This window comes from Leptonychotes weddellii, chromosome 12, assembly GCF_054177405.1.
Source record: "Leptonychotes weddellii isolate Sample4059 chromosome 12, ASM5417740v2, whole genome shotgun sequence".
Lineage (NCBI taxonomy): Eukaryota > Metazoa > Chordata > Mammalia > Carnivora > Phocidae > Leptonychotes > Leptonychotes weddellii.
Genome location: NC_138380.1, coordinates 1,533,230 through 1,555,844, shown reverse-complemented (window position 1 = coordinate 1,555,844; position 22,615 = coordinate 1,533,230). Strand labels below are relative to the sequence as shown.

General features: G+C 47.7%; 1 protein-coding gene and 1 pseudogene across 4 annotated transcripts in view; both read left to right on the top strand.

Annotated features, from left to right (window-relative positions):
* Positions 1-22,615, top strand: part of DNAJB6 (DnaJ heat shock protein family (Hsp40) member B6) — a 398,231-nt gene that overhangs the window by 50,365 nt on the left and 325,251 nt on the right. For 3 of the 4 annotated variants that reach the window (XR_014139062.1, XM_081799763.1, XM_081799765.1), the window contains exon 1: positions 2,150-2,159. The exons of the other annotated variant lie outside the window; for it this stretch is intronic. The gene's annotated coding sequence lies outside the window, so the exon portion shown is untranslated. Of the gene's footprint in view, positions 1-2,149; positions 2,160-22,615 lie in introns of those variants that run through there. 4 annotated transcript variants of the gene reach the window in all.
* LOC115937468 (small nuclear ribonucleoprotein E pseudogene) lies at positions 5,812-7,568 on the top strand (annotated as a pseudogene).

Below are 22,615 nucleotides of genomic sequence, written 5' to 3'. Positions count from 1 at the left end.
TTAGGCAAAGGCTGCACGGGGCCCAGGTCCATCATGGCAGAGGGCTCCCGGGGCACCTGGGGGACAGAGCCAAAGCTGGCTGGGAAGGGACTGGGTCACATTTGGAGTCTTCACTGGCCACTGGGCCTGGGGAGGGAGACTGCCCTCAGGGACCTTGGGGAATTCAGGCAGACCTCACCCAGGCCTCCCTCAGAGCTGCCGCCCCAGGGACAGGCCCACTGAGGGTAAATGAAGTCAGCAATGCCATAAGGGAGGGCTCAGCCGGGACTCTCTCTTGCCTATTCCAGCGGCTTTAGAAAACACTAATTTAGGGGCGCCTGGGTGGCTCAGTCATTAAGCGTGTGCCTTTGGCTCAGGTCATGATCCCAGGGTCCTGGGATCGAGCCTAGTATAAGGCTCCCTGCTCAGCGGGAAGCCTGCTTCTCCCTCTCCCACTCCTCCTGCTTGTGTTCCCTCTCTCACTGTGTCTCTCTCTGTCAAATAAATAAATAAAATCTTTACCAAAAAAAAACAGAACAGAAAACACTAATTCAGCCCCTGAGCGCCCAGGCCACATGCTTGAGACCTGGGCCCGGGAGGGAGGGGTGGTGGCAGGAGGGGCGCAGTCCAGGTTCACTGTCATGACGAGTAGTCCCTGAACAAGAACCAGCCCCCAGCTGTCGGCTGTAACCTCAAGGGCATGAGGCAGGCATCTCGCCCGGTGTTACTTAGGGAGCTAGAAAGGCTTATAACATATAGCTTGTAACACTGACAAAAATATCTTGGTTACCTTTTGCCCTCCTGAGCTGTGGCATGCCTAAACATCCTGCGGCTTATGTTCCTCTTTTATCATCTTTCTAACCCAATTTTCAAGTGAGTGTCATAAAAAATCACTCTATCCAGAAGTCAGTGCTGTAATCTCCACGACATAAACTTTAACAGCAAGATACAGAATGCTGTCGGGATGCCCTGACGTGCTCTCACAATGTGCCCCTTCGGGAACTTACCGGCAGCTCAGCGGGACACGAGGATCCACACTGGGGAACGGAACAGAGGAACCACTCGGCTGTCGCTGGGGACACGTTAGGTTTTGTGAGAAACTGCGGTCTGAGAGGACACAGAAGCATTACTCCATCGGCGCAGGTCCTGCTCATTCGAGCGTTTGCCTTCTGGGAAGGTTTCTTTGACCATAAAACATCAAGACAAGCACACAAACAAAACATGGGCCCGAGACCCTGCGCTGCTCTGTGTTTTCATGTGATGTATGGCACGGCCGAAGTCCTTGCTGTCGTTGTTTATGTATCTGTGTGCACATCTTGTCTCCGTTAGCGTCAGCTCTCTAAGGGCAGGGCCAGGCCCCTGTAATTTCTCTCTCTGGTGTTGCTCCGGTTCTCCCTGGGCTGCGCAGGAGAGGCTTGCCGCAGACGATGACTCGGGGGTCACAGACCGTCACAGACGCCTCGAAATGCCTTGCTTGCTCACCTCATCAAGAAATCTTCAGTTGAGGCAAAACGCCCTCCAAGCTGGACACTTAGAAATTCAACACAAGAGCCACACACACAAACCCTGGCTCGGAAGCTGCTGCTGGTAGAGAGGCATAGCTTGCTGTTTGTGTGATGGAGTGCTGCATGCCTGGGCTTGCAGTGTTGGAAACATTAACGGGAGGTTGGGATCCGTGTCCGACAAAGGCTAGTACCTGGGCTGCAGCCTCGGGTCCCCCACCTCCCCCTGGCTCCACCAGCCGGGCCCCACCTGCCTGCCCCCCATCCTCTCGGCAGAGGGGCCCTGGAGGAGGCCGGCGGCGGCTCTGGGAGCCCGGGCGGAGCTAGGGGGCAGTCGTGCTACGCGAGGCGCTCAGGCGGCTGGGGACTTGCGGCTCCAGAGCCGAGTCTCGGCCTCCTGTCCCCAGGACTCCCAGGCTTTGAGCTCAGGAGCCCATCACAAGTCAGGGTACTGACACCTTTTGGACCAAAGATGACACTATTTATCCTGCTTATCTTTACACTTCATTTTTCCTTCCTTGTGGACTTAGCCCAGATCTTAGGGCGCCGTCTTATAATGGAACCGAGAGACGATGTTACACAGAAGGAAGCTGAGGCTGGGAGGGGTCAGTGCTCAGCATATGGTCCTCTGCGGGGTCTTGTCCCAGCACAGGCCAGGCGGCCCGCTCCTCTGTCCTCCTTGCCGCCCGCGGGCTCTTCTCCTGGGAGCCCCGCCAAACCAACCGCACGCTTCTTTGGGGAATAGGTCTTGAAGTGGGATGGCCTCCCCAGCAGGGCCTGAACAGCCCATCGCTAAGAACATTCTGCTGGTATGTGGTATTTTACTCATTATTTAAATTCACAGTAACCCACCAAGATAAACTAGGGTTATCACCCCTTTTCAACAGATGAGGAATCTGAAATAATAAGGTGATTAGCGCATCCAGGCTGGCACGGAGAATGAGCAGCAGAGGCAGCTCTGAATTCCTGACCTCTGTCCCAAGCCCAGAGCCCTCTGTGACGTGCCCCACGGCCAATCCAGGAGAAAGGGGGAGAACGGGGGATGGGACTGGGGGAGCATAGACATGTGGATATAGACACGGCTGCAGTGGAGACAGACGTAGCTATGCTATGGCTAGGGATCTAGAGATCATAAATGTAGTGACAGTCATTGATACACTAGGACTATCGATCCGATGGTTATGCATGCAGAGGTAAATACATAGTCATAGATAGACATTGACAGAGATAGAGACAGATACAAAGTGCTCCTTTGAGCTGGCCAAATTAAATTTCTTTTTTTTTAAGATTTTATTTATTTGACAGAGAAAGCGAGAGAGGGAACACAAGCAGGGGGAGTGGGAGAGGGAGAAGCAGGCTTCCCGCTGAGCAGGGAGCCCTATGCGGGACTCGATCCCAGGACCCTGGGATCATGACCTGAGCCAAAAGCAGACACAACCGACTGAGCCACCCAGGTGCCCCCCAAATTAAAATTCAGAGATGCAACTAGAAAGCCTGGGTCTAGAGACTGTAGCTCCTGTCTTCCTTCAGTCCACAGACCTCCTTACTGAAGGGAGGCCATGCCAGGGAGTGCAGGATGCTGGTTCCATAGACTCAAAGGCATGATAAAATTTCCCTCTCTCTTGTTCATCAAAATCAACATTCTATATAGTTAGAAAATTTTGGAGCTTCCTGGGACAGCGTGGGAGAGTAGTTTATAAATAATTCTACTTTGTCTTTATATATGCAAGGATAGAAGGGAAACTCAAAAAAAAAAAACCAGTAAAAATATTTGTTAAATGTTTTACTATTATAAAATTAAATTATAATTTAAGAGCTTCAATACATTTCTAACCATGGTAGATTTTAAGGTAATTATGTGTCTCTTCAGTAATATATTTGCTATCAACTTATTGCATAAAAGGATTGCTTGTGAATTCAAAATTATTTTTAGATTTATAGCCCTTTCAAGTGAAAAAGGGGTTTTTCAGAAATACTTCCGATTTCCAATGTCTGGTGAATCTTCCATTTGCCATCAATAATGCCTCCAACAGAAATCCTCCTTCATATAAATCCAACCTGACATTCCTATAATGCACAGTGCAAGAGAGTGCTCTTAGGGCAAGAAATAATATCTCTGTGAATTATATTAGGCCAGCCTGTTGAAAACATTCATCCCACAATTTATGGATTCAGATGCTCCCGGAATATGCTTTGGTATTCCAAGGAGACGTAGGTGTTTTCATTTTCGTTGACTGTCTTGATAAATGTTTATTGTGGGCACTGAAAACTGCTGATCTGGAAAAACATTTTTGTACTCACTTGTTTGCCTGCCTCTAATGTTTATTACTCACATCATCAAAATTGTACAGCTCTATTATGCAGCCTAACGTTGTTTTGTTGTTGTGATTTTTCCAACATAAAGCAGCGTCGGTGGAAGCCTCGATGTCCAATGTCCGGCTGTACTCCCACCTGGGCTCGGTCTGTCCGGGGGGAGCTTGGGGAGCACAGGAAGCAGAGGTCTGGCTGGAGACACTGTCCTGTTTGATGTCGTGTGACTTCATGTGACTTCCTGTGCCGTGCAGTGTTGTGTTGCATTATGCTGCCCACAGTATATTGTATTACATTGTCCAGAGACCACAGAGGCATGGTTGCAATGCAGAAAATAGTAATTTCATGTGGAATGAGGATAGAGTAAGTGTTTGGGCTAAATGATACATACCGTCCACACGGTCTACGTTCACTGGGCAGTTGCTACTCTCTTCACTTTCTGTCCTGTCACTGTATCATTACAATATGGGGTTTGATGGGGCACCTGGGTGTCTCAGTCGGTTAAGTGTCCGACTCCTGATTTCGGCTCAGGTCATGATCTCAGGGTGGTGGGATGGAGCCCCGTGTCGGGCTCCATGCTCAGTGGGGAGTCTGCTTGAGGTTCTCTCTCTCTCTCTCCCTCTGCCCCTTCCCCTGCTCTCTCTCTCCCTCTCTCAAATAAATAAATAAATCTTTAAAAAGAATATGAGGATTGATTGATTTGTTCATTTGGTTGTTTTAAAAGTTAAAGTCTGGCAGAGAATCATAGGGGAAGGGAGGGTAAAATGAAACAAGATGAAACCAGAGAGGTAGACAAACCGTAAGAGACTCTCAATCTCAAGAAACAAACTGAGGGTTGCTGGAGTGGAAGGGGGTGGGAGGGATGGGGTGACTGGGTGATGGACACTGGGGAGGGTATGTGCTATGATGAGCGCTGTGAATTGTGTAAGACTGATGAATCACAGACCTGTACCCCTGAAACAAATAATATATTATATGTTAATTTAAAAAGAAAGAAAGAAAAGTTATACTGATCACATTGAAAAAAAAAAAAAAGTTAAAGTCTGGGATCTCAAAACTTACCCAGCCTGCTGCCTCTGGATAAGTGTGTGTGTGCGTGTGTGTGTGTGTGTGTGTTGAAGATCCCAGGGAACTGGGGTGCTACAATTTATCTTCATAACCAGTTCTAATGCCCAAGCTCCTGAGTCAGTGGCCTTTATCAATGTAAATGAGGAGGCTCAGTTCCTCTCAGGCTGCACACTCAGTTCTTCTTACAGTGACGTCTGTCTTGCTTAGCTCCTGGCCTACAACTGGGAGTGGGATTTAACCTGTTTTTTGAATAATATTTATAAGAAAAAGCATGCAAATAAACATGTAGCATTAAATGAAGAATTATTTGTGAAAGCCACTCAATCATTTCCTGTAGTTAGGTCACTGAAAAGGAACCATACACTATTCTTTTTCTGAAAGATTTGTTTCAGAAGCATTAGAAATCCAAGTGGGAATAAATCAGATTAATTTTCAAAATTAGCAGGGATAAGCTTTATTCTGAAATCATGAATGTTCTCTTTTAATTAAATTCAAATGCGGTTAATCCCTCTTAGGCATGTTATAATATTACATAGTAGACTGGCGTGTGGTGGGGGAAGGCGGCGAATATCCTTCATCCCTGTGAATAACTAGACCGGTTGGCTTGTAAAGCATAATGTCTAACATTGTAAAAATCCCAATCTTCTATTTCTGTCTCATTGGCAAAAATAAATAGGCTTGTGCTAGGCGTACACACTAAAACAGGAATTCAGGATTGCTCAAGGACACACACTACAGAGCCCCCGTTAGCTAGCAATGGTTTATTCAACTTGGTTTTCCTCTTCCCAAAAGCATATCAAGAGAATCATTAGATTAGCAGCTCTCACAATATGCTACTGCTCAGCCAGGTCATCAACCAAGGGGTAGGGACAGGAATCCATTCACTGGAGTGCCATGGGGACGTGGCAAAGAGCTTGTTTCTGCTTCCCTGAACCACTAGGGGTCCAACAAGATGACAGCCGCCATCAACGTAAACATGGCTACCAGCCCAGCCTGCCCAAGCCCACCCTCATTCAGCACTTCCAAGCAGGGGCGGACCTGAATCTCACAGACACACCCACACCCCTACCTCTTCTTCATTTACAGAGTCACGGTGGACCTTCTTCATCTGTTAATGATTGCAAGCAAAAGGAGACTCAAGCTTACACTGAGGGCAAAGTCAACACTTGCCTGCCCCACCCCAGGATATTGATGACGGTCTTCATGTGCTACACAGGGTGGGGGATACCTTGCTTGGGCGAGGAAGACTCCTATAATCACACCCTTCTTGTTCTCTTCGGTTTCACTCATTCAGTTCACCAGCATCACGTGCTCTGTGCTCAGCGTTATTCTAGGAAGTACAAGTACGTGCACAAATAAAGTTTATAAATAAATACAGGACACTACTTACAGGTCTCAGCTGTCCTGTGCTTACACATTAGGAAAGAGACAAATGTAATTAATCATTTTAATTAATTGATTAAAATATTAGGTAATGACTGATAAGTGCTAGATAGAGAATTAAAATAGGATCTTGTGGCAGAGCAGATTAGGTTGCTAGAGACACAAAGGGGGACTCTGAAACGTGGAAAGGGGAGAGTGGGCCAGAGGAACCACAGCAGCAGGACATCTTCCAAACCCCGGCCCTGGCCAGGCGTCCCTTGACCCACCGCCCTAAACAGAAGGAGGCTCAGGAGGGCTCACCCCTTCCCCACACCCAACAGGAGTTCTGCCCACCAAGACCAGGTGACCGAGCAGCACCAGCAGGGCTGACCCACTGACAAGAAGTGACTGGGGGACACATGCCCTCCTGCACTAAGGGAAATGGGGTGGCCTGGGGCTCAAGCAGGGAGGACCCAGAAGCATTCTAGACCTCCTAAAGCACCAGGTAGCTTGGCCTGAGGAAGGTCCCTCTGCCCTTTCAGGTGGCACTAGCAGGACCGGTGGGAGCCCCACCAGCACCAGATAAAAGCAGAGCAAACTAGCACCTCAAAGTTTCTGGACATTCGAACCCCAGCTTCTCAGAACCCCAGCTCACAAAAGTAGGCCAGGAGCTCTGTGCTGAATCTACACCGAGTGACCACCTGCCCCCTGAAATAAAAGCTTTGTGCCTCACCCAGAGTTCCCAGTCCGAGAGCCGAAATGTCTGGAGACACGTGAAGATCACCTGTGACACCCAGAACTAGAAAGGTCACAACAAATGGGAAAAGACAACTGGCGCCAACAACAAAATCAGATCAGATTTTGGAATTAATGGACAAGGAGTTTGAAGTAGACATCAGTAAAAATGCCCCAGGGAGTAATTACAAATTCTCTGAAAACAAATGAAAATAGAAACCTCAGTAAATAAATAAAAATTATTTTTAAAAATGAAAACCATGATTTCTGAGTCCAATTCTTTATTCCAGAAGCTCCTTTCTGAGGTAGAGTGCAGCTTAGCGCCGTCTCTGTCCGCTTCGGCCACTGTGGCATACCACGGCCTGGGCCAGAAAATGCAGAAGATGACGGTGCTGCCCATCGACCTCCTCTTCAGATCCCTGCGGAATAGCCCCTGCATCCAGGTGTGGCGTTAACGAGCATGTGAGCAGGCGGATAGAGGGCTATGTCATTGACGAGTACATGAACCTCAGATGACACAGAAGAGATTTATTCTAAAAGTCAGGAAAACAACGGGCTCAGATCATGCTAAAAGGGGTTGATGTTACTCTGCTCCAAAGTGTCTCCAACTAGAAATGATCAATGAAGTGCAAAATTCTTGAGAAGGCCATGTACTTTGTTTTTTGAGGTTGTTTCTTGGGAAAATAGTCTGAAAAAAATTTGTTCATACTGGTTTTTTTATTTTATTTTATTTATTTATTTGAGAGAGAGAGAGCACAAGCTGGGGGAGAAGCAGAGGGAGAGGGAGAAGCAGACTCCCCACTGAGCAGGGAGCCCGACGAGGGGCTCAATCCCAGAACCCCAGCATCACAACCTGAGCAGAAGGCAGATGCTTAACTGACTGAGCCACCCAGGTGCCCCATGTTCATACTGTTTTGATTACCTTTATGTTATTACCAGATGACAATAAATGCTGTGGGGTGCTTTTTACCTAAAAAGTAATAATCATAAATAAAGAATGAAAATTACAGAACTGAAAAAATACGGCAACCAAAATAGAAAACTCACTGGACAGGCTCCACAGTGCAGTAGAAATGACACATGAGAAATCAGTGAACTTGAGGACAGACCAGTGGAATTTACACCACCTCAACAAGAGAGAGAAAATGACAGAAAAAAAAGCACAGAGTTTCAGGGACTGTGGGACAATAATTAGCGATCCAACATTCATTTCCTCAGAGTCCCAAAAGGAAAGGGAAGAAGGGTAGAGCTGAAAGTGGATTTAAGGAAACGCTAGCTGAAAACTTGGGAAATTTGATAAAATACATAAACCTCCAGTTTCAAGAAGTTAGGTCACCTTAGACAGGATAAACCCCCCAAAATTCATTGACGATGCATCGAAATTAAACTTCTGGAAACACAGACCAAGAAAAAATCTTGAAGGCAGCCAGAGAAGTCGCAAAGTACCGATAAAGGAACACCAATTCAAAGGGCAGCAGATTCCTCGTCTGAGACAACAGAGGCCCAAAGGAAGCCGCGTGACGTTTTTCAGGTCCTGGAAGAAAAGAGCCATCAGCCACAAATTCTATACCCTCCGTCAAGCTATCTTTGAGGAGTGAAGGGAAAATGGAGACATTCTGGGAAGCAGAAAAACCGAAACACTCGGTCACCTGCAGACCCTTCCAGAACGGCCACAGGAAGTCATCGGAAGGTCAGGGCGATGAGGCAGACAGGGGCCTGGGGACATCAGCAAGGAAGTTCGGGCAGATCGGAAACCGGCAGATACCACAGGCCTGCCTTTTCCTCGTGAGTTCTCTACATCACCTTTGATGATCAAAACAAAAATTATAACACCATTTGATATTTGGGACCATGATATGTGAGAGTGACGAAAGGAAAGGAGCCGAAATGGAATTAGGTTTGGTTGCTTCGTGTGAAGAGGGAGAATGGGGGCCCGCAGAGTCTACACTCCCTGAACACTGATCCAAAGAGACTGACCGACTGAACTGTGACACGGCAAGCTCATACCAAATGTGGGGAAAGCACACTGAAATGTGTGTCCTTAGCACGATATCACTGAGACCCACTGCTTGACTGAACAGTATTTAAAACGTATAAGCACTTAAATGTGTGGACAGGAAAACCCCTCTTGCTTATTTTCCCCTTGATTTAGCAATAGTCAAACCTGCAAATGCATAAATTTATGCTAAGTGATTACAAAGATGGTGACTTGCATAATGATACCTCTGTTTGCAGTCGTGATTTTAAAGCCCGTGACCTGATGAGCCATCGCTCTGTAGGGCACACATCCAAACGGTCTTATTCTGCACGCAAGGTGGCTCGTGACCTTCTCTTTTTTTTTTTTTTTAAGATTTTATTTATTTATTTGACAGAGAGAGACACAGTGAGACAGGGAACACAAGCAGGGGGAGTGGGAGATGGAGAAGCAGGCTCTCCGCTGAGCAGGGAACCCGATGCGGGGCTCGATTCCAGGACCCTGGGATCATGACCTGAGCCGAAGGCAGACGCTTAACGACTGAGCCACCCAGGGGCCCCGGCTCGTGATCTTCTCTTTCGCCTGAAGCAGGAGCACTGCCTTTATCACTCGCCCTGTGTTTCCACAACCATCTGCAATCAGATGGAAGGAGAGCGGGTTCTGCTGAGCGGGCAGCCAAGCCGCAGAGAAGCCGCCACAAATGCGAGACTGGGAAGGTAGACAGGGGGTGCTAAGAGACGCCAGGGAGGCAGCCCTGAAGCCCAGAGCCCACTCACGGGGTGGACGGCGGCAGGAGGACGGCCCTGCCCTCGGGAGCCTGTGGTCTTGTGACGAGGGTCCTCCCTCCTCCGTGCGGTCGCCCCGCTCGCCCCCTCAGACCACGGATTGGCCATTTCAGGGCTCTTTCTCCGAGAGGCAGCCTCGGGGGGGCGGGGCGGGCATCCTGGTGAGGCTGGAGGCTGGAGTGGTCTCCACCCCTCTGTTTCTGGTCCCTGCAGATGGCGGTTGCCCCTCACCTGCTCGGACTGCTGTGTGGTCGGGGTTCCGTGTACCCCCAACTTGACAGTGTGGTTGAGCCCCGTAGTGTGAGCCCCTGACCACCCTGGGTGGTGGCCCCTCCCCTGCCTTTGTCTCAGGTCCTGCTTCCAGCCCTGCCTCTCCCTTAGGGATCCCGGCTCTGCAGAGTCTAGGAGCGTGGCTGCCCCCAGCACCCTGGCCTCGTGCTGTGGAAGAGAGAAGCTGGACCACAGGAACGTGCCCTCCGGCGTTCTCATCGGAAGGCTCTACTGCAGTCAGGGTCCCCTTCCAGCCCCTGAGGGGGGGACCGGCCTTGCCCTCCAGCCCCCGGCTCCACAGCCGTGATAACAATACAATAGGCACCAGTGTGTCCCTCACACTGAATTCGCTCTAGATCCTCTGCTGAAATGGAGTTTCTGAACCTGTAAAGCTCAGGGCAAGAGGCTGAACAATGAAAAATTCACTGAGTTAATGAATCTGACCTGGGAGACCTTCCCTGGAGAGGCGTGCTCTGGACTGTGCCCAGAGCGTTCGGCAGGGGCTGGCCCCCAGTCGTGGGAAAGCCAGAAGGGGAGTAAGCACAGGCCGTTAAAGGAAGGCCCTCCGCTGGGGATGCATTCGCCTCCCCTTGGGAAATCCTGGACACAGTGAAACACGCCCTGGGGCTCTGGGAGCCTGGGCCCCTGCGGCCTCCCCGACCATTCAACCCAAGTCTGTCAGCTATACGTAGGGGCCTGCCCCTGCCACCCCCACCCACCCTCTGCCCGCACACAGGACTCGCTTTGTACCCATTTGCACGGAGATGGGATGCCACAAATAAAACACTAAATTCAGAATTTAGAGAAAAGTCTGAATTCAGAGAAAAAATAGAATCCAGAACACTGTGAGCTTTTCCTCTGGAAAAGTAGAAGGGACAACTGTGGAAGTGTTAATATTTATACTGCGTTGAGACCACATTTCAAATGTCAAGTTTCTATGTAATTGTGAGATAGAGATAAAAATAGAGGAATTATTATAATTCCGTCATAATTTGCTACTTGACCAAAATAAACTAATAAGATAAATAAATACGGCTGCTTTTGCCCAACTGACTAATATGACCTGCATGGAAATAAAATACTGGATGAGCTGAAGATGCCGTGTTTAAACTGGATTAGCGACAGAATCTCAGTGTGCTGTTTCGATATAATTAACGTGATGATTTAATATGTTTTTAGCTCAGAATCGTCGTGAGGAGTTTTTTTTTGTAATAGCGTAGAAATGAAAACACACTCGTCCAGACATCAGAGGAATAAAAGGTTGTCATATTTTTGAGTTCCCTTGGCAGAGCCATCCATCTCGCCCTGCACAGGAGAACGGAGATGTTGTTCTTCCGATCATTCTCAGTCATTATTTAACGCGGGGCAACAGCCCCAGTCTTCACTAATATATTAACCTATGGCTCAAAAAGGCCTTGCAGTGAACCAACCGAGGACTCCTCGTGACGGGTTTATATCACAGGGCTTGGAGAGACTGACCTCAGGGTTAAGCCTAACGTTAGCTGCAGATGGAAGAAGCCCACCAGCGAGCCAGCAGGGGGCCGAGAGAGCCCCTGCCTGGTGCGTGATAGAGCACCAGTTAAAAACATCCACGATGCAACCTGATAATGCAACATCTTGCAGCTTCAGAAAGGAGGTAGATCCACCGTACCTGCCTGGCCTCGCCTTCTGCTCCTTCTGCAGCAGCCCCGCCAGCCTCCTGGCCTTCGCCTGGACCGCACTTCCTGCTCTTCCCCAGGCAACACTTCCTTTAGGGAAACATGGAAGAGAAGGATCAAGACCCAACTTCACCTCGCTGAGGCCTCCTCTCATCACATTTTAAAGATCGAAACCTTCACCAGCCAGAGCTGCCCCTTCAATGCTTTGTTTTTGGCCACAGTGCATATCATTGACATGCAATCCCCTAAAAGGTGAATTCCATAAGGTCCACAAGGGCAGGAGGACGAGTCAGGACCCAAGCAGGAAACAGAGGGGAACCCTGACTTGGCTTCTTTGAGGACAGTTTATAAAAGGGCCCTTTCCCAAGATTTGGATGGAGGCAGGGAAGGCTGGGGTGAGACAGCACCCCAGGGCAGGGACTCAGCCTGGAGGGGGTGTGTGTGAGGGAAGGATAGCCGAAGGGGGGGAGCCACCTGACCTTCAGTTCAGGGAAGCTCAGCCAGTGCCAACTGCCCCACAGCGAGGGACCCTGGGTCCTATATGCGCTCCCCCCTACTCCACAGCTGCTCCTCATTTCCCACCCTCACCAGAAACCAGAGGTGGGGGCTCCACTGAATCAGCCTTCCAGGCCACAGAGCAGAGGGCAGAGGGTGGAGGGGCATCTGCAAGGTGACACAGAAGGGAAGTCAGGTTTGCCTGCTGTTGAATTCCCACCACTACCGGTGCACAGGAAGTGCAAATGTCCTGGGGCTGCCGTTACAAAGGACCACACACTGGGGGCTTGAAACAATAGGAACACATTCTCTCACGGTTCTGGTGACCAGAAGACAAATGAAAATTTCAGCAGGGCCGCACTCCCTTGGAAGACTCTAGAAAAGATACTGTCCCGCATCTGTCTGCTAGCTCCTGGTGGATGCAGACACCCCTTGGCATTCCTTCTCTTGTAAATGTGCCACTCCAGTCATGGCCTCCGACTCCACATGGCCATCCCCCTGTGTGTCTGCCTCTGTGTTTGTACTTGTAAGGACACCAGTCAAGGGCCCATCCTAAATGAGCATGACCTTAACTTGATGATATGTGGGAAGATCCTATTTCCAAATAAGGTTGTATTCTCAGGTCCCGGGTTTAAGACTTCAACACAATTCAACCCATGATAGTGAGTACTCAATGAATCCATGAGTAAATTGTACTCTTCTGAGAAAAAAAAAGAAAAGAGAAGTAAAGTTTGAGGGAAATTTGACCAGGGCATTAAAGGGCCTCATTCCATTATATATCTTTTTTTATTTTCTTGATGTGATGTCAGGTTATGGGCAGCAGTAAATCCCCAAGAGAAGCCAAAGGCCAGGATTTAGTGCCAGAAAGAAATCCTGAAAAAAAAAATTTTTAAATCAAAACCCCAAGGAACTAGAAGCAGGAAGCGTGGGGTACAGTCTAGGCAGAGGACCCAGGAGAGGTTCAGAGCTCAGCAGCATGGCATTCGGGATGGGAGTAGGTTGATGTCACTCCCCCACCCATGCATGCACGGTGCAGGGACCAGCCTCCCCTGATGAGGGCTCTTCTCTAAAGAAATGGAATGGCTCCAAGGCAATTACCAAGCCGGGTCTCCCAACCCACCCACCCTGAAGCAAAGCACAACAGGGATGAGCCTCAACAGAGATTCAAAGCCCTCTCTCAACACGCTGGTGCCTCCTTCCAGGCTTGAAGGTCCACAGAGAACGGCCGGACATCCTCCTATGAATGAGCAAGAGCAAGAAAACAGGAAAAAGGAAACCAAGACACCATATGTACTTATGGTCCCAATTCAATTAAAAAAACACACAGTGTGGGGCATGTGGCTGGCTAGTCAGAAGAGCATGTGACTCTTGATCTCTGGGTTGTCAGTCCAAGCCCCACATTGGGTGTAGAGATTACTTAAATAAATAAATAAACTTAAGAAAATTATACACAGTGTGTTTGTAAATACATCAACATACATGTGTTTATATATGTGCATATTTGTGTAGCGTGAGTATGTGCAGTGGTATTTCATTGTTGTTTCAATTAGGTTTCCTTCGTGACATGTGATGTGGAGCATCTTCTCATGAGCTTATTTGCCATCTGTGCATCTTCTTTGATTAGGTGTCTGTTCAGAACTTTTGCCCATTTCTTAATTGTGTTGTTTATTTTCTTATTGTTGGGTTTTAAGGGTTCTTTGTATATTTGGGTGGCAGTCCTTTATCAGATGTGTCTCTTGCAAATATTTTCTCCCAGTCTGCGCTTGTCTTCTCACTCTCTGACATGGTCGATCGCAGAGCAGGAGTTTAGTTTTAATGAGTCCAGCATATCAGCTCTTTCTTCCATGTTCTGTGCTTCTGGTGCTGTGTCTATGAAGGCACACCACACCCAGGGTCTTCTCTGTTCTCTCCTCTGCATCTAACCGGAGTTTCATTGTGTTGTGTGTTTTACCTTTAGGTCTAGAATCCATCTCGAATCAGTTACTTCTGACAGTATTTATATTATAGACAACTCAAAGTTAAAATTGATAAGGTTACAAAACCACGACGAGATACCACCTCACAACTGTCAGAATGGCTAAAATTAACAACACTAGAAACAACAGGTGTTGGTGAGGATGTGAAGAAAGGGGAACCTCGTGCACTGTTGGTGGGAACGCAAGCTGGTGCAGCCACTGCAGAAAACAGTATGGAGTTTCCTCAAGAAGTTAAAAATAGAATTATTTTTATTTATATTTGCACTACTAGGTATTTACCCAAAGGATACAAAAATACAGATTTGAAGGGGTACATTCACCCCAATATTTATAGCAACATTATCAACAATAGCCAAATTATGGAGAGAGCCCAAATGTCCATCACCTGATGAATGGAGAAATAAGATGTGGTATATACATATGCTGGAATATCACTCATCCATCAAAAAGAATGAAATCTTGCCATTTGCAGCAACATGGATGGAGCTAGAGAGTACTGTGCTAAGTGAAATAAGTCAGTCAGAGAAAGACAAACACCATATGATCTCACTCATGTGTGGAATGTAAGAAAGAAAACAGATGAACATATGGGAAGGGGGAAAAGAAAAAAAGGATAGAGAAATAAACCATAAGAGACTCTTAATGATAGAGAACACACTGAGCGTTGCTGGAGGGAGGCGGGTGGGGGATGGGCCAAATGGGGGATGGGCGTTAGGAGGGCACTTGTTGTGATGAGCGCTGGGTGTTGTATGTAAGTGATGAATCACTGAATTCTACTCCAGAAACCAATATTGCAATGTATGTCCACTAACAAAATTTAAATTAAAAAAATAGAGAAAAATATGGGGCGCCTGGGTGGCTCGGTTGGTTAAGCGACTGCCTTCGGCTCGGGTCATGATCTCAGGGTCCTGGGATCGAGCCCTGCATCGGGCTCCCTGCTCGGCGGGAAGCCTGCTTCTCCCTCTCCCACTCCCCCTGCTTGTGTTCCCCCTCTCGCTGTCTCTCTCTCTGTCAAATAAATAAATAAAATCTTTAAAAAAAAAAAAATAGAGAAAAATAAATAAATAAAACTGATAAGGTTAATTAGGATCTCATAGAGATATCAGCACCCCCATGTTCACTGCAGCAGTTTGCACAATAGACAAGATGTGGAAACAACCTAAATGTTGATCAATAAGTGAACAAATAAAGAACATGGGATATAGACATACAGTGGGACCTTATTCAATCTTACAACAGAATATATATTATGTCCTGACACCTGCTACAACATGGATGGGCCTTGAGGACATTATGGTCAGCGAAATAAGCCAGACACAGAAGGACAAATACTGCGTGATCCCACTTATATGAGGAATCCAAAAGAGTCAAACTCAGAGAAGTAGAGAGTAGAATGATAGTTGCCAGGGGCAGGGGGAAGGGAGAAATGTGGAGTTGTTCAATAAGTATAAAGTTTTAGTTATGCAAGTTAAGTAATTTCTAGAGATCTCCAAACAACATAGTGCCTAGAGTTAGCAATTCTGTACTTTATATGTTAAAATTAGTTCAGAGTGTCAATCTTGGGGCGCCTGGGTGGCTCAGTCCGTGAAGTGTCTGCCTTTGGCTCAGGTCATGATCTCAGGGTCCTGGGATCCAGTTCTGCATTGGGCTCCCTGCTCAGCGGGGAGTCTGCTTCTCCCTCTCTCTCCCTCTGCCCTCCCCACTGCACATGCTTTCCCTCTCTCTCTCTCAAATAAATAAATAAAATCTTTAAAAAAAAAAAAAAGAGTATAGATCTCATGTTACGTGTTCTTACCAGAAAAGGGGCAAGGGAGGGGGCATGAGGAAAATTTTGGAGGTGATGGATAAGGTTTTTACCTTGATTGCGGTGAATGTATTATAGGTATACACCCAAACTCATCATATTGTCTACATTAAATATGTTCATTTTTAATATATCAGTTGTATGTTATTTTTTGAGAAGAGATTGATATGTCTTAGATAGCAACAAACCAAGTATTGGTATTCAGACAGCAAAGCCAAGGTTGTGCTCTAAATGTTAAAAACCCTGATTTAGGGGCACCTGGGTGGCTCAGTGGGTTAAGTTTCTGCCTTCAGCTCAGGTCATGATCCCAGGGTCCTGGGATCGATCTCGGCATCAGGCTCTGCATTCAGCGGGAAGTCTGCTTCTCCCTGTCCCTCTGCCCCTCCCCCTGTGCACTCTCTCTCTTTCTCAAATAAATAAAATCTAAAACAAAACAAAACAAAAGAAACCCTGATTTATGTTGCCATCCTCATGAAGGACAGCCAGGTCTTCCCGTGGACTAGGACTGTTGAGGTACGAGACAAAGTATTTTTCAAAAAGCACCTGGAGGTTTATTTAACTACCCAACAAGGGGGCGCCTGGGTGGCTCAGTCCTTGGGCGTCTGCCTTCAGCTCGGGTCATGGTCCCAGGGTCCTGGGATCAAGCCCTACAATGGGCTGCCCGTGCGGCAGGGAGCCTGCTTCTCCCTCTCCCACTCCCCCTGCTTGTGTTCCCTCTCTCTATCTCTCTCTCTCTCTGTCAAATAAATAAATAAATAAAATCTTTTTTTTTTAAAGATTTTTTTTTATTTATTTATTTGAGACAGAGAGAACGAGAGAGAGAGCACATGAGAGGGGGCAGGGTCAGAGGCAGAAGCAGGCTCCCTGCCGAGCAGGGAGCCCGATGCGGGACTCGATCCAGGGACTCCAGGATCATGACCTGAGCCGAAGGCAGTCGCTTAACCAACTGAGCCACCCAGGCGCCCAATAAATAAAATCTTTAAAAAAAAAAATAAGTACCCAACAAGCACCAGTAATGCCATTAATGGGACCAGTAACGTCCCGTTAAGTAGAGTCCTGGATAACGGTCACCGAGGATGGAGCCCAGCATTGTATTTCTTACTGTATTGTATTTCTTATCTCATTTAAGGCTTTGTTGAAGAATATTTTAAGGACATCTCTTCTGTCATCAAAGAACTCAGCAAGACTTCCGGAAATGAACACCAGTGGATCCGCCAAGCAATCAAAGAAGTTAATCTGTTCAACAAGCTTGCTTACCATTATCAGATCAGATGCCGGAGTCAGTCTGACAAGAACGACGGTGTTGATGTCGGCAGGATGCTATTTTGCTGCTTCTCTTGACCGTAGCTGGCCAGTACATTTAGTTGCTTCCCGAGGCCTGCGGGGGACACGACAGTAGCTCTGTGTTAGCATCGCAGAAGAGCATCTCCTGTTTATTTAATTTCAGAGGCCACACGACCAGATAAGCTAAGAACTATTCTAAAATCTTTACAAGTGAGGGCTGTGTAAAAAAGAGCCATCTTAACATAATTAAACATGGACTTTTATGTCAGAAGGCCATTCCGGCCCACTCTGATTTTCTCACTGACATTATGATAAAGGCAAAAGGTGCATTAAAAGCTTTGGATCTATACTGAGGTCATAAAATCTTGCACATAGACAATTCCTGTCTCGGGATTCATATGCCAGAAACAGATCAATAAAAGCCGCAGAAAGTTCTCCAGCATCTGCAGCTGGCTGTTCCCTGAAGCACAAGGGAATGCTCACGAGTCGAGTGCTAAAGCATGCCCGTGATGCTGGTATTAAAGGTACAATTTACTCAAACAAAAGAATTTGTTTTCTATTTATTTTCTTGGAAAAATGAATTGAGAAATGGAATATTAGACCTGCCTCATTTTTCGGGATAAAATTCTGTTGTAACTCCAGGTCTACACCAGGCCCAGACAGGTGGCCTCTCCACCCCCAGTAGACACTGGAGATATTGAGTCTTGAGCTCTTAGGGTTCAACTTGATAAAACTCTAGAGGCAGGATGGAGTTTGTCATCAGAAAAATGTCTTCATTATGGCAAAGTGATAGTGCCAGACAGAAGGCAAAATAAGCAAATGTGTGCTGGGGTAGATGTTCACACCTGAAATCCTGTAAGAATGGCACTCTGAAGGACAGCATGTACACAAGCGTCTCCAAGGTGAGGGGACTTCTAGATCCACACTCCATCCCTGCAATAGGAAGGACCACTTTCCTGGCAACAGAAAGATTAATCATACATTTCACAAAGGAGACACAAAGTTCGGTAATGTGAGACCTTGATTTACAATGGCCTCCTGATTTATAGTTGTGTATTTTTAAACCATGCTATTTAAAACACAGCTAATTTAAAAGCTACTGTGTAGGCACCATCTGACTGTTGCTAAAGATTTACTCTGCGCTAATACAAAAATTATTCTGTCTAACGTTATTCCCACTTCTCCTGCGCCGAGATCCAACCTCCAGTAAAATTGCTTGTCAGGTGATAGATATTGGTTTCCTCTGGGTAGTTACTATTTCTTTTTCTCCCCCCTCCCCAAATACAGTTTAAATGCTACAGACACAAGAAGGATGCTTCCTAGCAGCAGCTCTCTGGGTGAATAAAACAGCAAGTGTGTTTAAAGGGGTCCTTTCAGCTGGCATGACCAGCAGCTGCAAACGGCTCATTTCAGTCAGAGGGTGGACACAACCAACACCCTCCTCGTGTGGATGAGGACACAGCCTGCCCACCCCGTCCAGCAAAGCGAGGCGGCCCAGCCAGCCCCCTCCTCCCGCTTTGCACCCTTGTCCTGCTGCCTCTGGGATTGTAGGGGACACCCATGAGCTGATGTTTTTAAAAAGCCTGAAGAGTGCCCGACTCATGGAAAACATGCAATAAATGTTAACCATCCTTGTTAACACAGACACATGAAATTCTATCCAAGCTCATTATTGTTCATACAAGACTGGCAAATAGTTTTTGAAGAGCCTATTAAAATTCTCCAAAGAAGTGAATATGTTGCAGTGTGAATAATTAAAGTAACCAAAGTGAGCCACAATCTCCTATATGAACCTCAAAATCCAAATCACTAGACCAGGGACCCCAACTCTGCGGTTGTAAAAATTTCAAACATCTCCACCTCGAGCAACCAACAAACAGGTGCTTTCTAAAGACCTTTATGCCAGGCCCGAGAAATCAAAAAAAATGTGACCCGGGTCCCCTTCCTTGGATAAAGCCATAAAAACCATGCACCGGCCACCGTAAAGGCTCCACCACCATGAGGAATGCACCAAGAGAGGATGCCGGGGATTTCTAAGTGAGCGGACCCAAGGTCAACCTCAAAACAGTATGTGGCTAGCTGCATGAAAAGATGTACCTGGGAGAAAGGGCAGGGGGGGCGTGGCTAGTAAGCTGGGGTGCAGCTTTGCTAGCTCTGGGGATGGTTGGGCAAGCACATACAGCCATGTCACCCACCTGCCGAGCTACTGGTCTCCGGGGGCTCCATCCTCTGCCTCCCGAGCACAGCTCCTGCGACCCTCGCTAGCTGTCCCCTTCACAACCCTCCTGCACACAGCAAGGACTTCAGGGAAACTAAAGAATGGAATGTGATTCCCCCCGACTTTTCAAAAAAAAATGTGTGTGTGCTTAAGAAAGAATTTTGTGCTGGGGAAGGAGAAAACCAAAAAACTTTGGGTTTACAAAGACAGGAAGAGTTTTCTACACCGATTACTTCTAAATAATTGTTCCAGTACTATTACTAGGCTTTGCTTTTCTTTAAACGCCTGTGTTAAGTTGGATTCTTCCAGAAGCAAGCCTTGAGTCAAGGATTTGAATGCTTGCAGGAGTACCCGCTCTCTGCCCGCGGCTCCCCTCCCTGCCCCTGGTCGGAGCAGAGGAAGGCACCTGCTCCAAGGTGTGGCAGGCTTGTGCTGTGTGGAGGACACAGGGGGTCTGACAAAAATGTCTTCTACAACCTTATGCTTCAAACTTCTTGATATTTTCTGAAATTTTTACATTGAACTTCTTATAATAAAAAGAAAAACTGTTTCGATTCAGAAGAAAACAAAATACGCATGCCTGGTTACATTGCCAGGGTTTCTGGACGGAGAAGACCGTGCTTACATTTAGTCTGGGATCTGAGCAGTATTAAAGGATTGTTGACTTTAGCCAGCGATGATACTAGGTAGGATTTTATGCTAATTGAAAAATCTACTTCAAAGTTCAAATGATTATTAGCTCGCTTTAGTTATTAGCTTCCTCTAGTGTAAGCAAGACTCAGCGCAGGCAAGACCAACCAGCCGTGTGGAAAACTGAGAGTTTTATAAGTACATGTTGGGGCGCCTGGGTGGCTCAGTCGTTAAGCGTCTGCCTTCGGCTCGGGTCATGATTCCAGGTCCTGGGATCGAGCCCCGCATCGGGTTCCCTGCTCTGCAGGAAGTCTGCTTCTCCCTCTCCCACTCCCCCTGCTTGTGTTCCCTCTCTCACTGTGTCTCTCTCTCTCTGTCAAATAAATAAATAAAATCTTTAAAAAAAAAAAAATAAGTACATGTAAAAATGGACATCCTCAGTCTACACTGGCCCAGAGCACGGTAAACATCAGGACGGACAGTCTCACGCAGGAACGCTGATGGGAAACACACACACCCGTGATTGCCCGGCGCAGACACAAGCCCACCTGACGATCAAGTCTTGCACAGAAACCACAAAGGAAAGACAGAACTAGTGATACAGACGTAACTGTGATCAAGAAGGTGAAGTCCCCACGTGGAGAATGTAACTGCCCTAATTCAAGGGCATTTAGGTAATGCATGCTGCAAAGGGGGAAAGCATCTCTAGACGGGAGGAAGCCACCAAGAGCGGGAGAGCGTACAGAAAGGACAGGAAGGACTGATGAAAACTAACGGCGCATCTGAAATACAGCCAGAAGTAGACAGGGCTTTATGTTACTCAAACGCAAGAGAGCTGACCTCAGGGCCTGCACCAGGGGACAAAGTTTTCTTAAGGACTTCGGTAATCAGGAATGAGATTGATAACCGAAATGAAAGCCGGGGCATTAACAATAAAGGGATCAATGACACAGACAAATATATTTACAGATCATCGCCTCAACTTGAAGACTGCAAAGGCCCAGACGTATCACTGCTTTCAAATTTATTTATAGATCAGTGTCTTAATGTGATAAACAGTTGGCTTGTAAACTAGAAATACTGAAAATCACAACACATAACTATGACTTTTGTTCCTTTTCTTTACTGCATGAGAGATGTCAGACAGGTCCATGCCTCAGGGACAACTCCTTAGTCATCTGGTGCGTGGGGTCAGAGGGCGAGCCTACCCTACAGCTAACCTCTACCGGGCACAACACTCAAGGCCTGGGGACGCTAGCTAAGAGCCGAGGTGCCCTGGTGCCTCACCCACGGAAATGCCCTTTTCCATGTCTGATCTGCCCCGGTGGCTGCAGGCGAGGCTGTCGAGTACCGTCGAGAGGGAGGCCGGACCTTGCAGCTCTGGACCCAGCCGTTCCATAGCTAATTAACGTAGAAAGGAAAAGACTTCCAGAGTTCCTTTTTGGCCCGGTGTATTGCACTTGGGCATTCCAAGGACTCCACTCAGCCACGCATTTGCCCAACAAATATTTGAGTGCCCACTGCCAGCCAGGAATAGAAGCAGGTCTGGGGGTAGACACACGGCTGCCAAAAGTAGAAGACGGAATCTGAGTTCTGCAGCTGGGGAGACAGAGGTGAGGGGTCAAGGGAAGCAGGAAGCTGCGTCTGGGCGACGCAGGGGGGTGATAAAGCAGAAGAGGCACTTCCAGCCGGAGGGCAGTCAGGGAGATACAAGACCAAGTGTCCTGCCAAACCCAGGATGCATGCGGAAAAGAGGCCAATAGTGGGGCTGGGGGTGGGGACCCGAGTGGGCTGAATGACCAGGCTTTGAACTTGGTTCTTCCAGGAGCCAAGAAAGATCTTCAGCAGGAGAATGGCAAGGGGAGATTTAGGGTGAGAGTGAGCGCTCTGGCAGCCCGTGGACTGGAGAGAGCCAAAGGCAGGAGATGCTGGGGCCTGCAAGGGGCAGGGGCCGCCAGGGTGGCGAGGAGGACAGTCTGGGTCTGGCCAAATGTTCTCTAGCAGGGCACCAGCATGGATGCTGGGGATGCTGGGGAAGAAGCCTGGGCTGGGGTTCAGCAGGCTGGGCGGTGAAGGAGGCAGAAGAAGGGAGGTGTGTGTGACCTTGCAGCTAAGGGTCACCCACAGGACCTCTCTGGATGCTGACCTTTCATCCACTGGATGGCAAAGATGGAACCCCAGAGGCATCCGGTAAGAAGAGGCTGTGGGGACAGGTGCTCACACTCACAACTATAGCACAAACGGGCACAGCTTTGGGTTGCAAACGTGGCATTATCGGTGCATTTATTTTTTTAAAAAGATTTTATTTATTTATTTGAGATAGAGAGACAGTGAGAGAGGGAACGCAAGCAGGGGGAGTGGCAGAGGGAGAAGCAGGCTTCTCGCTGAGCAGGGAGCCCCATGCGGGGCTCGATCCCAGGACCCCGGGATCATGACCTGAGCTGAAGGCAGACGCCCAATGACTGAGCCACCCAGGCGCCCCTCCTGGTGCATTTAAAAAACTATATGTAGGGCGCCTGGGTGGCTCAGTCGTTGAGCGTCTGCCTTCGGCTCAGGTCATGATC